This window comes from Plectrocnemia conspersa, unplaced genomic scaffold (assembly GCF_051122295.1).
Source record: "Plectrocnemia conspersa isolate PC_06_02 unplaced genomic scaffold, ASM5112229v1 ptg000007l, whole genome shotgun sequence".
Taxonomy (NCBI): domain Eukaryota; kingdom Metazoa; phylum Arthropoda; class Insecta; order Trichoptera; family Polycentropodidae; genus Plectrocnemia; species Plectrocnemia conspersa.
The window spans coordinates 2,360,887-2,380,816 of NW_028277171.1; the positions used below are offsets into that span (position 1 = coordinate 2,360,887).

Genomic DNA, 19,930 nt, shown 5'->3' on the forward strand with positions numbered 1-19,930 from the left:
AAATATAACTTTACTAAAAAATATACATTCACCATAACATTTATACTTTACATATAAATAAATATCGATAAGTATATATGGACAAGTTGAAATCATATAATTTTACTAGCCCCTGCCATATAAATTATATTTTCACTGTTAAAACTACATATCTATCGGTGAAAATGTATTCCGATATTATTTCACTGAAATAACATATTTTAAAAAATATTTTCGGGATAGATTCGAGACTGGTTTTTAGATTTTCTTTGCGGAATAACCAGAGAATTTCTGGCTTAGAATCAGGGAAGTAATTTTTTGCTAGCTTTTTCCTGGAGGATGGGGAGTGGGCGATATATTTCAATTTAATTATGATTCGTAATATTTTCACTGAAAAATTCTCATTCACTGTAACATTAGCACATCGCATGTAAATTAAAAATGAAAAGGATGTAAATGTATATTTTTTTATGTATGAAAAAGTTAAAATAATATCATTTTACTAGCACAAGCCATATAAACTATATTTTTACTAATAAAATGTATGTCGATATGATTTTACTGAATTGAAATATTAAAAAAAATATTTTTTATTTTTTATTAAATAAAATAGTTAGGTTTGGGTTAGAACAGAAAACGGACGTTTCGCAACTGTCAAATTGTGTTGCATACAGGGCTTCGAATCTTCAATCTTTTTTCATTTTGGTTTTCGTTCCGAATCTATTAAAAAAAATTGTTCCAGAAAAAAACGATTCAGCTCAATAAATTTTTTTATTCGTATTAAAAAAATATTTTCCATCATAATTTATTCATTCTTTTGTAATAAGCATACTACATGAATTGATACAATAATATAGGTATTACTAATTCATTTTGCCCCTCCCCTCCCAAATTATGTACGGTTCTTATATATTTATTTAATTATTAAAATTAAGACCATCGTGACATTCAATAAAGCATAAAATATAATAAAATTTAGAAATATATACAAATATCTACATATATACATACACATACATACACATACATATACGCACACACACACACACATATAACTAAAACACGATAAAAGGACAGACAAATCACCTCAACAGGTGTGCACGAGAAAATGTCAATATCTCAACGCATAGTACTGGACAGACGGACGATCATTGCCAGAGAAGATTTGGCAAGTGATCCAGTCCTAGACTTCACAAGCAAGAACAGTGGACGCGACCGAAAACTATGACCACCTTCCGGAGCTCATATTTGGAGCTGATCGAGCACTGAAGGGTTGTCTACTATGCCTTTGAACAATTTCCAAAAATGTTTAATTATATTAACACGTCTGCGAGTTAACAACGAAATTCAAAATCATTGCGCTTCCAAAGTGAAAGAACTGGGAAACAGGAATAGATAGTACCCGTATTCTTTCAAATATAAATATCGCAGGAATTTACGTTGTACATTTTTTAGTCTTAATTCATTATATTGACTCATTACGCCTGAAATCTATATAACAAAGTCAGCTTCTAGTATGCTGCAGACTAGGGCATCATAAAGAGTGCGCAATACTAAAATATAGCGCGCATTTCTTAAGTTAAAACAGTGCATTTTTATCGATCTGTTGTAAGTCTCTACAATGTGGGGTTTGAATTTACAGTGTTTTTCGAAAGTCATACCTAGATCCTTATTAAAGGAAGACTTATCTGCTGAGATTACTAGGAATATTCCGTAGACATTGACCATCTTGAAAATTAAATTGTGTTACTTTTCTTTACACTGAAAGGCAAACGATTATAGCGAGCCCACTTCCATAAAGAATCAAGATCACATCGATCTGCAGGAGGCAAAAAACGATTTATTGCTATTTCTATGTCATGAATGAGCAATAGAAACAAAAATGGACCCAGTTGGATCCTTGATGTACTCCAGTAGACGTCTTATATCGTACTGAAAATGAGTTTTCATACTTAATAAAATGGTCAAGTAATTTGAGAATTGGTTTATGAGACCATCTGAAAATCTGAAATTAGATCATTGTAATCAAGTAAATTGTGATTAACTCTATCGAACGCCTTTTCAAAATCTATGTCCAGAGTTATAAAAAATCATATGGTTAGTGATATTTAGGATATCACTAAAATCCAGTCGTAATTACGTCGAAGCGAAATGTATTAGTGTTACTTTCATATATCTCGAATCAGATAGTTTAATTAGCTAATGTTATGTTATTGCTATACGATTTCAGATCACAGCTGTCATCCTCAACAATAGTTTGATATGTTCTGTCATATCACACGAGCTAAAGATAAACAAGCGTCGACAAGGCGAGCGTCTGGGAATTTCTGTTTGCACGTAATACGTTCGAATACACACAATAACCGCTTCGCACAAGACAAAGTAGATTCATTAAGCAAACAAATTTAATATTCAAAAAGGTTACTCGACGTTTACGTTGCGAGCGGAAAATTTGCAAAACTTGTCCCCGGTGTGCTCGCCATCCCGAAACTTTTTTCAGCGACATCACACATTTTTTTTAATCGCGCTAATTCCAGTCACAAAGTGGTCTACACGGTGGAAAAGCCCGAAGTGGAAAAGTTGTGTGCGGGCCAGAGTATTGATTCACGCGGGCCGTACCACCTGGTCCACGTGCACCGTTTGCTATTAATTCTCTCGCGTGACCCGAACTGCTCCGTCCTCGTGCGTGAGCGGGAAACGGGAAAAACCGACCGGGAAAAATCGCCGCCGACAGATGCGCCCGCAACAAACTCGACCAAAGTCACGTACCCTTAATCGCTCCTACTGCCAAAAGCCTTCTTTCTTTTATGTAAATGCCAAAATCGATGGAATTTACGACGGACGAACGCAAGAAAACATAAAATACGGAACATCCTTCGCGTAAACTGCCTTCGGGGTGTGCCTAGCGCTTTCGATACCGGTATTCCGGCCGATTTTTCAATGCAGAAATAACGGTATTGATTCAATGGAAATATCAGTATCAATAATTCAACATTACGACCTGTTTCAGAGGGTCTCATGTGACAACTTTCAAAAAATTCAATGTAGCTTCTTCGACCATCCCGAGAGACCCCTAAACCACTCTCAATCAAAATGTTTATCTACATAATATATGGGCTATAACGGTTTTTGTTGTGTTATGCGATGTAATTTAAATCAGATATTCACAATGTTAAATATCAAAGTTATTTAGCTAAACACAGCCTGTTTAAAAATCTGTGAAAGTTCTAAAACTAATAGTTTTAGAACTTTCATTAGGTTAGGTTTGGTATTATTAAACAGAACAGTAAATAAGCGTTTCGCAACTGTCAAATTGAGTTAAGACAAAATATTTTAGAGCAGCATATTATTTCACTAGTGCCTATCAGTCTGTACTTCTTCTGCTTATTTTCCTCTGAAAATTGATATGGCTTAGTTTATTTGTTGAGCTTGAGCTAATTTATTTATTTATTTATTTATTAAAATTATAACCATCGTGACCTGACAGGTAAACCCAATGCGTCACTATTGACAAAAGTATAAAATATATTACAATACATATAAATATATAGTATGCATACATACAATTTCATATACGCATAAATACACACACACTCATAAACAATAAGTAAAAACATGAAAAACAAGATAAAATAACAGACACAAATCACCTCAATAGGTGTGCATTGTCCCATACGAACTGAACCAAAACTCCATATGTGCACGAGAAAATGTCAATATCTCTATGGACAGAATTGAGTAGACGAACGGCCTTTGCCAGAGAAGAGTTGGCAAGTGCTCCAGTTCTAGACTTTACAGGCAAGAATAGTGGACGCGACCGAGAACTATAACCACCTTCTCGAGCACTGAAGGATTGTCTACGATGCCCTTGAGCAATTTCCAGAAGTGTTTAATTATATAAACACTTCTGCGAGTCGACATAGAAACGTATCCCAGTGCTCCTAAAATAAAAGCACTGGGAAACAAGAACGGATAATACCCGTATTCCTTCAAGTATAAATATCGAAGTAATTTACGCTGTACTTTTTCCAGCTTCAATTCATTACATTGACTCACTACGCCTAGGATCCAAATGATGGAGCTAGTTTATAGTATGCTGCGGACTAGAGTATCATAAAGAGTGCGCAATACTGAAGTATTCCTGAAGTAGCGCGCATTTCTCAAGTTAAAGCATTTTTAATGATTTGCTATGAGTCTCTGCAATGTGCTGGCTAAATTTCCAACGTTCTTCGAAAATCACTTCTAAATCCTAAGTTGAAGAAAACCTTTCCAGAAAATATCCGCCTAGATGGTAGGCATAGTTTGCCGGCATTAACGACCTTGAAAATGAAATTGTGTGACATTTCTTTACACTGAAAGGCAATTGGTTATAGCAAGCCCATTTCCATATAGAGTTGAGATCCTCCTGCAGGTGGAGAGAATCAGAAATCGAATGCAGTTTTTGTAAATTTTCAAGTCATCTGCATATAATAAAAAATCTGAATGAAAGTTCTAAAACTAGTTTTAGGCTTTGGTTAGGTTTGAACAAGTTCAATTAAAAAAGTATTTTACTACACTAAAACTGAAACTAATTTATAGAACTTTCATTACGTTAAATTAGGTTTGCTTAATTTGTGTGGGTTAGGTTTTGGTTTGAACAGAAAATGTATGTATCGCAACTGAAAAATTGAGTTTTATAGACATTTTACTAGTGAAAATATAACTTCACCCAAAAATACACATTCACTGTAACAACATGCCAGATAAATTATATTTTAACTAGAATAAAATACATCTACCGGTGAAAACGTATTCCGATAATATTTCACAGAAATAACATATTTTTAAAAATATTTTTAGGACAGATTCGGGACTGTTTTTATAGATTTTCTTTGAAGGATAAATCGAGAATTTGTGGTTTAGAATGAGGAATCTATTTCAGATTTTTTCAGGGGCGGGGCAAAAGTTGGCTAGTCAGTTGTCGTTTATTATAATATTTCGATTTCATTTCAATTCATATTATTTCGTTACATGATATGCATTTTTCTTGCCAAATTCAAAGGGAAGGAGTAAATGTCCTACCTGCCCCCCCCCAAATGACGTCCATAGAATTTCTGATCACGTGGAAATATGCGTACTAGATTATCCGTCCGTTTTACTTGCTGAGTTAGTAAAATTATATTTATACTAGTGAAAACACATTTTTTTCAATTTAAATTTCGCTGCGCAGTCTTAGCATACAAAAACAAAATTGTAGCGACTAATTTTTTCAACTTTAAAAAAATATAATTATAATATATTAATTTTTGAGTAAATAAAATAATTTAATTTAAGCCATTTCGGATTTTTTAAAGGGGGGGGGGGGAAATGGCTAGTCAGTGGTTGTTTTTTTAATATATCGATTTTATTAAAATTCATAGCATTTCATTAAAAGGGCAAAAAAAGATGGGGGGGGGGTGGCCCTTCTGTCCCCCAAATTAAATATTATAAAATATTTTCATTTGACGACTTTTTAATGAAAAAGTTCATATATCAAGTGTCTGTTATCAGTAGAAAGAATAATATATGATATGAAATAAGCGCATCATTTATTTTGGATTGAAATTACACAAAAAAATCTGTGGTTTGTTTCGAAATAAATATATAATTTATAAAATAGGAAAAGATGTACATAAAATGTGCTTACATACTATTTATATTTTATGTTTTAGGGTACGCTATCAAAAATATTTGAGACCACTGCACAAGGAAATGATTTTGTTATAAGATCCAGAATACGAATGATTTGTTTACTCTTTTATCAAGACATTTAAAACGAGCGTTCTCGCGAGACTACCCCTAGATGGACTCCAACCCTTAAATTATAAAATAGGCTTTTTCCAATGCAGGGACGCCGGCCGGGAAATGAAGGTGGGGGAGAGAAGGCCTAAAACGCCCTTCATTAAAAATATGTCAGAAGCATGCCGTTCAGATGCTCTCAATGCCGGCGCGCAATCATATAAACATATAACGTATTTTTATACATTCTCCGCTCTACGTACGTAAATACGACTACCGTAAAATGCTTGTTTTGGCGTAATAAAGCCAAGGGAATTGGGGAATATAGGGAGGTTGGAGCAAAGCGTACGCGGACAGTGCACACACGTATGGACTACCCACTTTATACGGTTATGAGGGTTTATCTAATAAAATTCTACGTAGAATTATCATAAATTGCGCAAAGTGGATGCACGCGAATAAAGCCGTGTATGTGTGTACATGTTTGATTTGTTTAACAAGGTTTATCCAATGTACGTGTTTATAGAACGTTACAGGATATAATTGTTGCTCAAACATCTCCTCACGTATGCGTTTCTTATAATCAATTATTCCCTCTGTGTTCTTAATAATTTGATAATAATTCGTATATAAATAAATTTAAAGAGTATCTATATGAATTTATTATCCTTAATAATATGATTACTTACTTCTTATCTTTAATAACATAATAGTAGTCGATTAACGACGATAACCGATCGTTCACACTATGACGGTAACGGAAAAAAATTGCGCTCTCTAATTGGATATAATTTTGTTGTTATATGCAGGCCGAGAGGGGACAAATTCCCGAGGCTCGACTCTGAAAAAAATTATAGCAAGAATATACGTATAAAAAAATTATAAAATGACCTCAAATAATGAATCTGAGTTAAACTACAGTTGTATGAGATGTATGTACTGATGTGTTTCAGATATAAGTTTCTTTAGCCCTTTTTATATATACAAGAAATAAAAGGAGCGGAACATTGCCTTCAAAAGCACCCACTTTCTAGGTAGTACTTTCCCAATAAACATTATTATTCAAAGAATTGTAGATTTTTGACGTGGCTCCGTTTGTGTTAAAATTCTTAGCAAATTGATTTTTGAACGTAAAAAATATTAGACATGAAAAGAAATATTCAACGAATATAAATTAGTTGCAGTACATGTAGGTATTCTAAGGAAGAAGCGAAGAAATAACGAAAAATCAACAACAGCACCGGCTGAATTATTTTAATTCAATGTTTTTATAGATTGTATTATCGGTAATTTGACAACTAGATTTAATGCAGTAAAATAATGAAATAATACATTCAGTTTCATGTGGTTATTCCTAAAAGAAAATCTAGAAAAAACAGTTTCGATTCCATCCCGAAAATATTTTTAAAAACATGTCATTTCAGTAAAATCATATCGGAATACATTTTCACCAGTAGATATATATTTTTAACAGTGAAAATAAAAATTATCTGCTAGTAAAATTATATGATTTCAACCCTTTTCTGTATGTAGTAATAAATATTTATTTATGTATAAATGTTACAGCGAATGTGTATTTTTTTAATCAAGTTATATGTTCACTAGTACATTTTCAACAATAGATATTTCTACTAGCGAAAATATAATTTAACTGATAGGTGCTAATATGCTGTTCTAAAAATTCTATGAAGCTCAATTTAACAGTTGCGAAACGTCCATTTGCTGTTCAAACCCAAACCTAACCCAATGAAAGTTCTAAAACAAATTATAGTTTTAGAACTTATATGGTCAAGTCCAAAAACTAAGCCAACTCATCTCTCAAGGGAAAATAAGCGGAAGAATACGTACAGACAGACATCGCCTCTCACATATTGCACCATAGTTTGTTTGCATTTCGATATTACGTTATGATAGTTATCCTTACCGATATTACTATGGACTTCTAATATAAGAGGGCTGATAAAAGTATATTAAAACCGAATTTTTATCAACAGAAGAGCGCAAAAACGATTATCACTTCTTAGAAGTAAAAATTCACGTTAAAGCAATACAATAGCGGTGGTATCTACTATGCCCGAAATTCGCAGAATTCGTTCTTTGTACAAAACAAAATGTTGGAAAGGCCCACCATTTTGAAACAGACGTCGCATCTCGCATATTGCTCTATAGATTGTCCGTACTTAAATATTACACTATCCTTACCAATATTACTATAGACTTCTAACATAAGAGAGCTGATCAAAGTATATTCAAACCGAATCTTGCTCAATAGGAGAGCGCAAAAACAATTATCACTTCTCAGAATGCAAAAAATCACGTCAAAAGCGATAAAATCGTGTCGGCGCGGTCGCAGTGCATATCTTGTATTGGAATCTGTTACGCATTCCCTAGTTTGGATGCATTTTAAAAGCTTATTTACGATTAGTCCTAGTACGCTCAAAAAGGCGATCGGCACGTGCGCTTGTATAACGCATGCGTAAAAACTATTGCAAATAATTTAGTATCACGCCCAAGGTATGATCCTGACAATTTTATTATTTTGAGATTTGCAACTAACTTATGCGTTTTATACGGATTTGTGTACATATTAAAATAATTTTAAAGTAAAATAATAATAGTTATAATAAAAATAATATTACTTTAGTGGTGTGTTTTTTAATCCAAACAAACAGTTTTTAGCATAATATGGTTTTAAATGCAAAAAATGTATCTCGCTCTTGTTAAAAGTAAATATAAGTGGCAATGGCAAACTAGTGCCACTATTGCCATTTGCTTTTGCCACCAGCCTTTTGCCATTCTGGTTTTGTTAGCCTAGTGAAATTCACAAAAACGATATAAACGAACTGTATCTTTAATTCAGTAGATATTGGATTGAGACATATTTAGATTAAAAATAAAAGTTAAATGATATAGTATATATAATATAAATATTAAGATACTTATATTTTTAAATAATAAAATATAACTACTATTAATACATAGTTAATATATTTTTATATTAACTATTATTTAAATATTGATTTAAAGTATCTAAAAACGTTCGTTATTTTTAATTTATTCACCGAAATATATAAAATTGAATATAATACGTATCTCCCTATTTTCTCTTTTATACGACATTTTTTATATTATTTTACGTTATGGACAACTGCCGAAACACAACAATAGTTTTCTGTAGAGAAAAACACGATCGATCTAATGTTTTCATAAAAGAATAAATGAAATGGAAAACTTCGATCTACTGCTTTCTAAACGTATACCTTTTGTTAAGTGTTTTATGTATTATATTTATTATCACGAATATTTTCAAGGTAATATTCGAATGAAAAACATATTTTTAAACACAGTAAGATACATCTAACATTATTAAAAATGTACGTAATAATGTAATATTAAAAAACTGATTAAAAATATTCTGACGAAGACTTCTAAATTGGACGGGAACGAGGAAAAACTTATCAAGAAGTTTTCGCAATATCTTCGTTAATACCGGGGCTTATTATCTTAGGCGTTTGCGAAATTTTGCACAGCTATTATTATATAATATCTGTGTAATTATATCTATCAACAATTTCCCAACAACTCGTTATCGCCGATGACAGGAAAGTGATAATAGGTTTACGTTTGCTATTAATCAATAGTCATTGAAACTATGTATCCTCTTTGTGCGAACTGTGAAATGTACTTATTGACTTGAACGAAACTTCTTGTACAAATATTATACAAGAAATGTAACAATTAATTTACTGCACTAATATTATTTTATTAACTATTAACAGTCGGCATAAAATCAACAAATGTTCTAACAATTCATCTTAGATGTTGTTATTGTTATTATTTATTGATATCAACGAAAAGGCAAATTCGTCGAAATATAAAATCTCGTGTCGAATAAATTTACTCGATAAAAAGAAAACGAAATAAAATATTTAACAACCATCGATTTATTCTATTCTATGCCATTTTTTTTTATTGCTCTCAATGTAATTTATTAGAACGGCTTTGAAAGCGTTAGCTCACACCCTTTTCCATGAATAAACGATGGACATAAATGGGCATATTCTTACATTTTTAAACATATAAATTTCTAATGAGTTTTCGACACAAACCTTGTATTGATATTTATGCGTAATATTTGTAAATCAGATCACATTTTTATACACTTCTGTGAATCAAAAGCTAATTTATATTTTAATAGTAAGTATCGCAATTAGATTTTTAAATTAGCAAAATATTAAAGTTATAAAAACATTTCATTGACAATGTACCTTTTTAAAGAAGTGCTACAAAAAATTCGTTTTTTGAAATAATTCCTGAACTGTTGCCAATAACATTCATTGTATAACATTAAAAATTATAAGTGCTTTTATCTTTTAGGTAATTTCTTAAGAAATACACTAAATATATATTTTTCTGTAAAAATTACGGCAAAATTAATTTGTCAGTTTGAACCACCATCTTGTTTCAAAATGATGGCTAATAAAAAAAATAAAGAATCGTGTGATTTGAATTTCAAAAAGCAACACTTGTTGTCCACCGTATTGTTTCAAAATGGCAGCTATTAAAAAAGCATACAACTATTTAAAAAATAATGCCACTGCGACGGCGCCGACACGATTTTATTGCATTTGACGTGAATTTTTGACTTCTGAGAAGTGATAATTGTTTTTACGCTCTCCTATTAACCAAATTTCGGTTTGAATTCACTTTGACTGATACTCTCATATCAGAAATCTGTAGTTGTAAAAAAATTAAATAATGAATTAAGTTATAATATAACAATATAATAAAAAATAATGTACTTGAACTAAATGAGAATGCAACTGTGTTAGATAATAATATAAGAATATTTATATTTATATTTTTTCAAGGATTATTGTAGTTACTTAATAAATCAAATAGTAGGAAAATAGTTATATTATCCAGGATGAAAAATATGTTAAATATACCTACTATTTGTTTTTAATAATAGTATTATATTGCACCATTTTAATTATTGTGCAATAATATAAGATATGTTTAATTCCTGCACTACAATCTCTGGAAGTTGGCCAAGGTTGGCCAAGGACGAAGAATATAGTGGGTTACTTCGGTCGAGTTCGGTTCTGCCCGCTCTAAAATCCGAGTTGTCCGAGGTTACCGAAAACGGGAGGTAAAGTGGCGGTAATTCAATCGACTTGGCCAGTTCGAGCGCTTCTGAACATTGTCGGCATTATTTCCGAGTCAAAGGGACTGAAGTCAGAGCTGCTCTTTCGAGCGCGAGTGATGAGATACTTTGCGTTTTAGTGACGAAAGGGAGAGAGATAATGATATGATGTTTCGCAAACTGAGATAGAAGGAGTAACTTGGTGCAATTTCAGTATGCGCGTAGGCGTCCTATGGTTAACACGCATGTCGAGCGCTGCATCGTGGTCACGTGGTCAAGTTATAACACTTCGTGCTTATCGGGGACTTCAACAGACTCTTACTGATATCTTTGAATATTTTAGGGCAGCAAAAGAGATTAATTATATTTTTGATAGTATATTCTTCTAACAGACATCGTTATTTTATTTTTTTTTCATACAAAATTAAATAATTAAAAAATAATTAGCGGTATTTGATTTTGTTAAAAAAATCGTTTCAAATATCCTTATGTATTTTCCTAGATCGGTTTATATAAATGTCACACCATAACTAATTCTTATTTAGAATTGATGGCAACAAATTCTAGGATAGTCACAGATGTGGTGTTCGTATTCTGAAGTATCATTTTTATGCTTTATGACATTTTGCAAAAGCCGACAAAGATTTTGCGTAAATTGAATATTTACGACCGAAAAGCTTTCATTGATATTGCATTGGTGAGTGCCTACACAAACTTTTATAATTATCAGTAGCGTTATTTTAATTATATGACAATTTAAAAATTGCGAATATTTGGCACTTTTTTCGATCGCGCGCAAATATGCCGGCTGTGCGTGAGAGAAGCCGCCGTCCGGACGACATATGAAATTTGCGACAGTGTGGTTGCTTACTCGAAGTCGTAGATCTTGGCCGATTTCAGTTGTAACTTCGGGTTGGACAGCTTCCAGAGAGTGTAGTGCAGGCATAATAAATTAGATAAAATTATTTTGCAAAAATTACAAAATAGCGCAATGAGAGTAGTTTTAAATAAAATAAATTTACTAGTTGTTGTAGTATGATTGATAGATTGGAATGGTTAAATGCTTAAGAAATATTGAAGATGAATGTTTTAGTATTATATATAAGTTAGAAATTAATATGAAAATAATAAATAATAATATAAAAATAAAATAATGCTTCAAAAATATTCTACAATAAATAATAAAATTAAAATAAAAAACTTTTATACAGAAATATACATAATTCAATAAAATACAATACATATTACTTGTGCCATGTACATATTTGTATAATATAATTTAGCTAACTCAAACGTTGAACTAACCCACAATATACCATGCATGTAAAAGTAATATATGTAAGTCAACATTTGACCCAATTTAACAATACATTTGTTATAATATTAAGATTAATATATAACCTAATGATACAATTAGTTTAAAAGCATGCTAGCTGATGAAAAAATGATTCAGCTTGTAAAAAAGTATCTATACCCATAAATATCTAAGTATGTTTAACAAATCATTTAAAAATAAATATACAGATACTATAGTATGTTTTAATTAATATATAAAATTACTCATCTGTATATTTTAAAATGTTTTTACAAAAATATACGATATTTATCCAGTAAACAGATAAGAATAATAAGAGATTTTAAAAGCTATATTTTACCCGTTGAAAAAACAACGAGTTTTCTATTATATATTTATTTATCTATAGAAAATATAATTTCTTCATGAAACATTATTTTAATTGTTAGATCGAATCGATTATGATATTGTTGGATTTTATAAAAATAATACATCTAGAACATACATATATAAATCAAAAATGAAAAATAAATGAAGTTATGGTTAAGTTTATTTAATTTGAAATAATAATAATAATAATGAAAAGAAACATAATGGGTAAAACATATATTTTTGCCCATGAACACGCTCTTGCATTGCCACATCTTCTCAAAAGCAAACAGACTTTTAAATAATATGATAATTTTAATGAATAGCTCATTATTAGAGTTTTTTATACATAATATCTATGTACGACCTCGTTCGGTTTAAATTAATCAGCATGATATTCATCAGTAAGATTAGGAATATCTAAGAAAACCGAATCTGTGATGATCGATCGGAATTATATTTATATAAGAATCACAAATTCATATAAAATGCTCATCGCTTGATTAAACTAAGGATTACTTTTCTAGATCGTTTATTATAATATTTAAGAATATATTAAAATACCCTATTAACCCTCTATGCGATATCGCCGTACATGTACGGCTGTACCGGTGGTTGAACTTTCACTGTTTTGAGTTATCCTAAGAGGTTATATATGTATTTACATATAAATATAACTGAAGGAATAATGAATAAAAAACATATATTTATTTAATATGTGTTTTAATTTGATTTAACGTAAATAATTGAAATATAAAATAGTACAAATAAATTAAAAAGTACTAATAATATTTAGGAATATATAAACATACCTGACTAATAATTAAATACATTAAACTTGTACTTAATTATTATCTAATTAGTTAATAAAAAAATAGTTTAAATACATGAGTAATTTTAATATGATTTACTTAAGTTATCTATAGTATATCAAATAATTTTAATTGAAAATCATTTAGTAAAATAGTAAATATACATGAGTAACTATTAAAGGAGTAATTTACGATATTACGATAGTGCATCAATTAATTTAAATCACCAATTCCGATCTGCTAGATAGTAATTATATAAAAAATAAAAAAACACAAATGTTCATATGGGATTTGAACACAGGTCTTTCGGGTTTTAGTCACCGACTATACCATTGATCAAAATAGAGTAACCCATATATAAAAAGAAATTGAAATACGAAAACATTAAAAACATGGATAATGTATATGAAATATTCAATAGAGCACAGTAACGATAAAATAAGAACAGTTTTTTTTTCTGTAACTTCACATTTGCATTTTCACTGATCCTTCTGTATTATATATATTTATTTAATATGGGCTACGTAATAAATTTAATTTGTGGATTCTCGTGTGAACGTGAATAAACATATTTATTTTTCAATTAAAATAAATGCAAATAATCACACGATTATAAATGTTAAAAAAAATAATGTAACATATATATAATTTTTTTTTGTTATAATAATTTATTTCGTACTAATATTATTTTATATAGAATTTATTTACATTAAATTAAATTAAAAATATTAATATTTTTTATTAATCATTTCTTCAGTTGTATATGCATATATATAACTATCTGGAATGACTCGAAGTAGTGAAAGTTTGACTGCCGTACAAGTACGGCGATACCGCTTAAAAATGAATAATGCATTTTTATAAATTTTTAAATATTATAATGAACGATCTATAAAAGTCGAAAAAATCAGGTAAACATGCTGTTTTACCGAGCATTTTATATGAAATTAATTAAAAATATTTAACATACACTGATATCACATATCTTTAACAGCATTACTCTTTTTAAAAATAGCAAGAAGTAAGTTCAGAATATGAACATCAATCAATAAATAAAAAATCCTCATCAAAAGTAACCCTCAAACTCTCAACTCTTTTTGTATAAATGGCAACAATCAATTAGATAAAAAAGAATGAATTGAAATAAAACTTCAATATTTCTGCCACTGTAATTTTATATAAAAAGTCAGAAGAAATTGTCTTATACATATAATACTATTTTTCCACTGAGTATTTTTTAGTATTAAGTAGATGCAATCCTTAATAGTTTAGCTATCTTTGGTATTATACAAAATGAAATAAAAATATTGCTCATCTGCACTATTATGTATATAAAAAGTAACCGAAGCAACCAATTTTTTCAAAGTTGTTTTCTTTGATAATGCCATAGCAACCTTAACGTAAAGTAAGGTTTAAAGTAGTTTTCCGTCCATTTTTCGCGATAATCTTTCAAATAAATATGTTGAGCTTACATACCTCGCGTGAAAAATTATCACCCCCAATCCGGTGACCCTCCTATTAAAGTTGGAGTCGGAGTTCAAACCGAATCTATCGGAATCCAAGTCATCCCTTTGGACGTTGATTCGCTCTCTCCTGGTGGAACTTGTCGACGGCCCGAGGCCCACAGGAGCAGACTGGTTCGTCGGCCCGACTCGAAGGGGCGGCCGAGAGAGTGGGAGGTTGTGTGTGTGCAGGGGGTGGCGTAACTGCGAGATGACACGCGCCCACCCGCACCCGTCGGCATAGCGACCCGTAAACAACACAGACGCACAGGGTGACAACGCGTCGCCGGGACTAGGCTTTTCGAAAGATACCTACTATTATACTTGTCGAAGACTCTTTGGAAAGTATCCTCTCGAGGGGGTAGTGAAAAGTATGCAAATTCGAGTTGACGCCACTTGGCCCCGGGGGCGTAAGAAGAATCTCGAATAACGGCGCTAAAATAAAACAGTTTGTAATTATTATGCGGTAGATAGGTTGTTGAAACTTGATAGTAGATATCCTCTTTCATTTTTGTTTGTAAAATAAACGCTACACCATAAAGTCAGAGAACGTTGTACATACAGTGGGTTGATAAAGGACTGCGCAGAAAATTCGGCCAGCGGAAAAATCGTCCGTACAACGGCAACTCAAAGTTTTGTTTGAAGTTGCTTCTGATTTAGGTATTGTGTAATACTATTTAGTCTATTTTATTAAAAATAAATAGTGGTTATTATTTTAAGAAAATAAAAATACCTTTCAAACTGGGTACTTGTTAGGCACACTGTATACGTGTAGATAAAACGGCGTTTTAGCGGCCTACCTGAAAGGAAAAAATATAAAAAGCGATATATTGTGAACGGCACAAATAATGAGCCGGTAGCAGAAAACGAAAAACTTAAAATCCATTGTTGCCGGATTTATGCAACCTAGGTCAAATACTCCTAGGTTGCATAAATCCAGCAGAAAAAATGCACACAGCGAAAATTCACATTAATATAAACATATACGTATATTTAACCCATTTTTACACGATTTTTTTCTTAAATTATATGAAAATTTTAATAATTTATAATGATATTTGACACACAACAAAATTTTTATTTTTTCCACATTTGTAATGGTTTTATACGAGTTTTTCGAGATGTTCCAAAATTGGAACACTAAAAATACAATGAGGTAAAATTATCTATATTTATTTATTTATTTTTTTAAATTTATTTTTTAGATTGAATTAAGACCATCGTGGCCTAACAGGTTACCTCAATGCGCCACGATGGTCGAAAACAAATTTTAAAATTATAAAACATAAAAAAACGTATATATACATAAATATAACAATACTTAAACATAACAAAAAATTATAAAATATCAAAATTAAATGATACAAACTGGATCAGATCCTCGTAGCTAACATTAAATAGGTCAATATGTAATGCCAGCGTATTAAGGAGCCGGATGGCCACAGCTATAGGTGAGTCGGCAAGTGCGGACGTCCTAGCCCTAACGCCCATCAAAAGAGGACGCGATCGTGATTCTAGAAAATGTTCCGGAACCCAAAACTGGAATTCCTCGAGAATAGCTGGATTGTCGACAGCACCTTTTAGTAATTTGAAAAAATGCTTAGCGACATACAGCTTTCTGCGAGAACTCAGCGAATCATATCCCAACGCTCCTAAAAATGCGCTGGGATATAAGTACGGATAATAACCAAATGTCCTTTTCTAAAGGTATCTTAAATTCCTTTTTTGAATTTTTTCCACTAAAAGGGAATATTTGGCTATTCGGGGATTCCAAATTATAGATCCCGATTCAAGAATGCTACGAATTAAGGTGTCATAGAGGATGCGAATAACTGACGGATCGTCAAAGTGAAAGGCATTCCTCATAACAAAGCCGAGCATTTCGGAAGATTTATCACAGACGTCGTGTATGTGTAGAGAGGACCTCCATTTGCTCTCGAAAGTGATTCCGAGATCTTTAGTGGAAGTTTCTCTAGTCAAAATGTTACCACCGAGATGGTAGAAATAAGCTGATGGCGAACGGGATCGAGAAAATGACACAGTATGGCACTTTCCGACACTAAAGAGCAGACGGTTAATGGAAGCCAACTCCACAGAGAGTCTAAATCACTTTGTAGAGAGAAGGAGTTCACAACAGATCGAATGCATTTATATAATTTTAAATCATCTGCGTACAGAAGAAAACTTGAATTTTTAATTGCTGTATTTATGTCATTAATAAATAACACAAAAAGCAGAGGTCCCAGATTGGATCCTTGAGGAACCCCCGAAGGGGTAAAATATTCTTTTGACAATCGGCCACCATAGGTTACAAACTGTCTACGATTGCTTAAATAACTCGAGAATAACCGAGTTAAATTATCCGAGCAACCGAGGTTCGACAATTTTTTTAATAATAACCTATGACAAACTTTGTCAAAGGCTTTCTCAAAATCTGTATACACGACGTCTACTTGAATTCCCGCATCGAGAGAAGTTGTCACCGACAGAAGGTTAGTAGCAGTGGAACGGGCAGGACGAAAATATAAAAATCACATTCCAATAATGGTTTAACTCTATCTTGATTCCGAATTTAAATAAATTAAAACACATTCAATCGTGAGCTCGTATCCATAGAAGCTTACGCCAAATCGACACATTCCAGGAAAGAGCAGCCGCTTCCTCTTCGATGGTCAGATTTGGTTCAGCCCAGAAGTCACATTGAAGAGCCAGGAGTTTATAACATAACGGCACTGTGGTGTATTATTTTAACTATTGTAACTGAGGAATAACTTACAAATCTTTGTAATTTTAATTTAAAATAAACGCTCTTTAAAAGCACCGGCTCCTAGCAACACAACGGAAAAATCAAACTTATCATGAAAATATTTTATGAAAGATCATTCATTCATCTTGCGATCTTATTATCTCTACAGCTCCATCATCTCATAAAAGTTTTATTCTCTATTAAATTTAATGACAATGTAGCTTGCACGAACTGCCATATCTGAGGTAAACGAAGCGACTTAAAATATATTTTACGGTTATTTCAGATTTTACTGAAAAATTTAATAGAAATCAATACATCGTTTTGCATTTTTTACAACAAATTCATTCTACATTGAATCGATTTGATAATAACATGCACTTTTAAATATATTACATAAATTCATACATGAAAGCATAATTGAAATACATCTGTGGGCCGCATTTCTGATTTATATTACACTATTTTTCGCACGTGCTACTTCATTGCAGTCAATAAATCTGACGATATAAGTAATGGTATTTACTTTATAGTATTACTTACTCAAGATTCTATTAAATATATTTAGACGAATCAGAGTGATTCTAGATATTATAATATTTAATCCGTTGTAAAAACATTATTATCTTAACTAAAAAATATGTATGCATAATAATAATGCTTATATTTGTGATAATAGTTTTAATAAGAGCAGATGTGCTAAACGGTGTTAAAGGCCTTTTCAATATCATTTATATTCCGTAACACGTGCTGTTGACGCATAAAGCGGCATAAAGAGCGTGTAGAAAAATCGAAGGTGTCCCCGTCGCGTTGATGGTCACCGCAATGCGGGTTCACTATCGCCATTCTGAAACAAACGGTTAAGCGTATTCGCTACCCTAGAAACGCAAATCTAAAACTTAGTGAAATAAATATGAGAGTGTTTGTTTTTACGCGCTACATTTCTCAGTTCATCGCCCACAAAGCGGGTCACTGTCGCCTTTTCCATTCAGACAATATTGAAAATGGTCACCTTGGTAGCGACGAAAGTACATAACACACTTTCCTATTTGATCAATGCTAACCTCATAAATAATGCCTTTTTTATTTAGACGAAGAAGTTGTACACATTTTTATGCGATTGGTGATGGATGTCATTTTGCTCTTTACGACAAACCATTATGGTCGAAACCATTGATTTAAATATAATTTAAGATTGATTTAAATTGAGTAATATAGCACTCATTGACATTCAGGAAAATGGCAAATTGGAAAATTATAAATAGGGCTTTTAATTTACTATAAAAAATAAGGTTGGCACTGTTTTATAATTATATTATAGTATTTCAATAGTGTTATGCTAACAATTAAGGGATCCTCGAAAATATGTTTGTATGTACATATACATATATACATACATACAAAATGCACATTAACCGTTTCAAACTCAAATCTCTTCTTCGAAAATCCCAACCAGATATTATAAAAAGATTACCTTACATACAAAAATAATATTTATTAAAATACATATTTTTTTATATATGTAGTATGTATATCGATTCTTCCATAATACAATGTACTTGGGTTAACTGAGCTTGCACAACTCGAAATGTAATATGTGCCATATTCTTTATGGAATGCTTTCTCTTATATGCAATAATTTGTGTAATTACTAAAAATAAGTGTTTTCGTACCCTTAATCTCGTAGCGAAAAATCCAGTCGTCATTGATGTAGAATTTACATGAAGAGGGAAGTGGCTGCTTCTTTAGTCTTTTAAGTCAAATAGATGCTAGGCTTGGTGTGTTTGAAAGGTTGAGATTTTGCAACACTGGAATAAGAAAAATACTAATAAATTAAGGTCGGAATAGTGCAGTCCTTAAGCCGCGGGTTCAAGCTACGGCAGCCGACTCAAATTTTTATTTATAAAAAATGAGCTATTATTAACCTTCTCAAACCTGAATTTTTATTTTTAGTAGAAAAATATTTTTGTTAAATTAATTTTTAAGAATATTAAAAGAGCATAAAAAAAATATTTTTCGTATTTTTTTTTATTTAGTAATTTTTTTTGTTAATGAAAAAAATCCTTAGCTAGTCCCTCAGTATTTCTGATTGTCAAGAACTAATAACAGTAAGTCGTAAATACTATTAACATTTTGGTTTATTGCGCTTTTAACGCGTTTTTATTTTTTCGTGGTAATTGATTCTGACATTTCAGTAACATATGTATTTTAATTTAGTATGAATTAAATTTCTTCTATAAAAATATTTATTTGATAAGTATGTTTTTTAATAAACAATATCATATTGTAGCAAGTAAAGTAGTTAATTATTTTATCTTTCAGAAA

The 19,930-nt window shown here is 31.3% G+C and overlaps 1 protein-coding gene across 4 annotated transcripts in view; it reads right to left on the bottom strand.

Moving 5' to 3' along the window:
• eys (eyes shut) overlaps positions 1-19,367 on the bottom strand; it is a 41,403-nt gene extending 22,036 nt beyond the window's left edge. For 2 of the 4 annotated variants that reach the window (XR_015810254.1, XM_088188829.1), the window contains exon 1: positions 19,279-19,367. The gene's annotated coding sequence lies outside the window, so the exon portion shown is untranslated. Of the gene's footprint in view, positions 1-14,833; positions 14,975-15,175; positions 15,296-19,278 lie in introns of those variants that run through there. The other 2 variants (XM_088188832.1, XM_088188831.1) reach the window with 2 other exon arrangements.
• Positions 19,368-19,930: the final 563 nt, after the last annotated feature.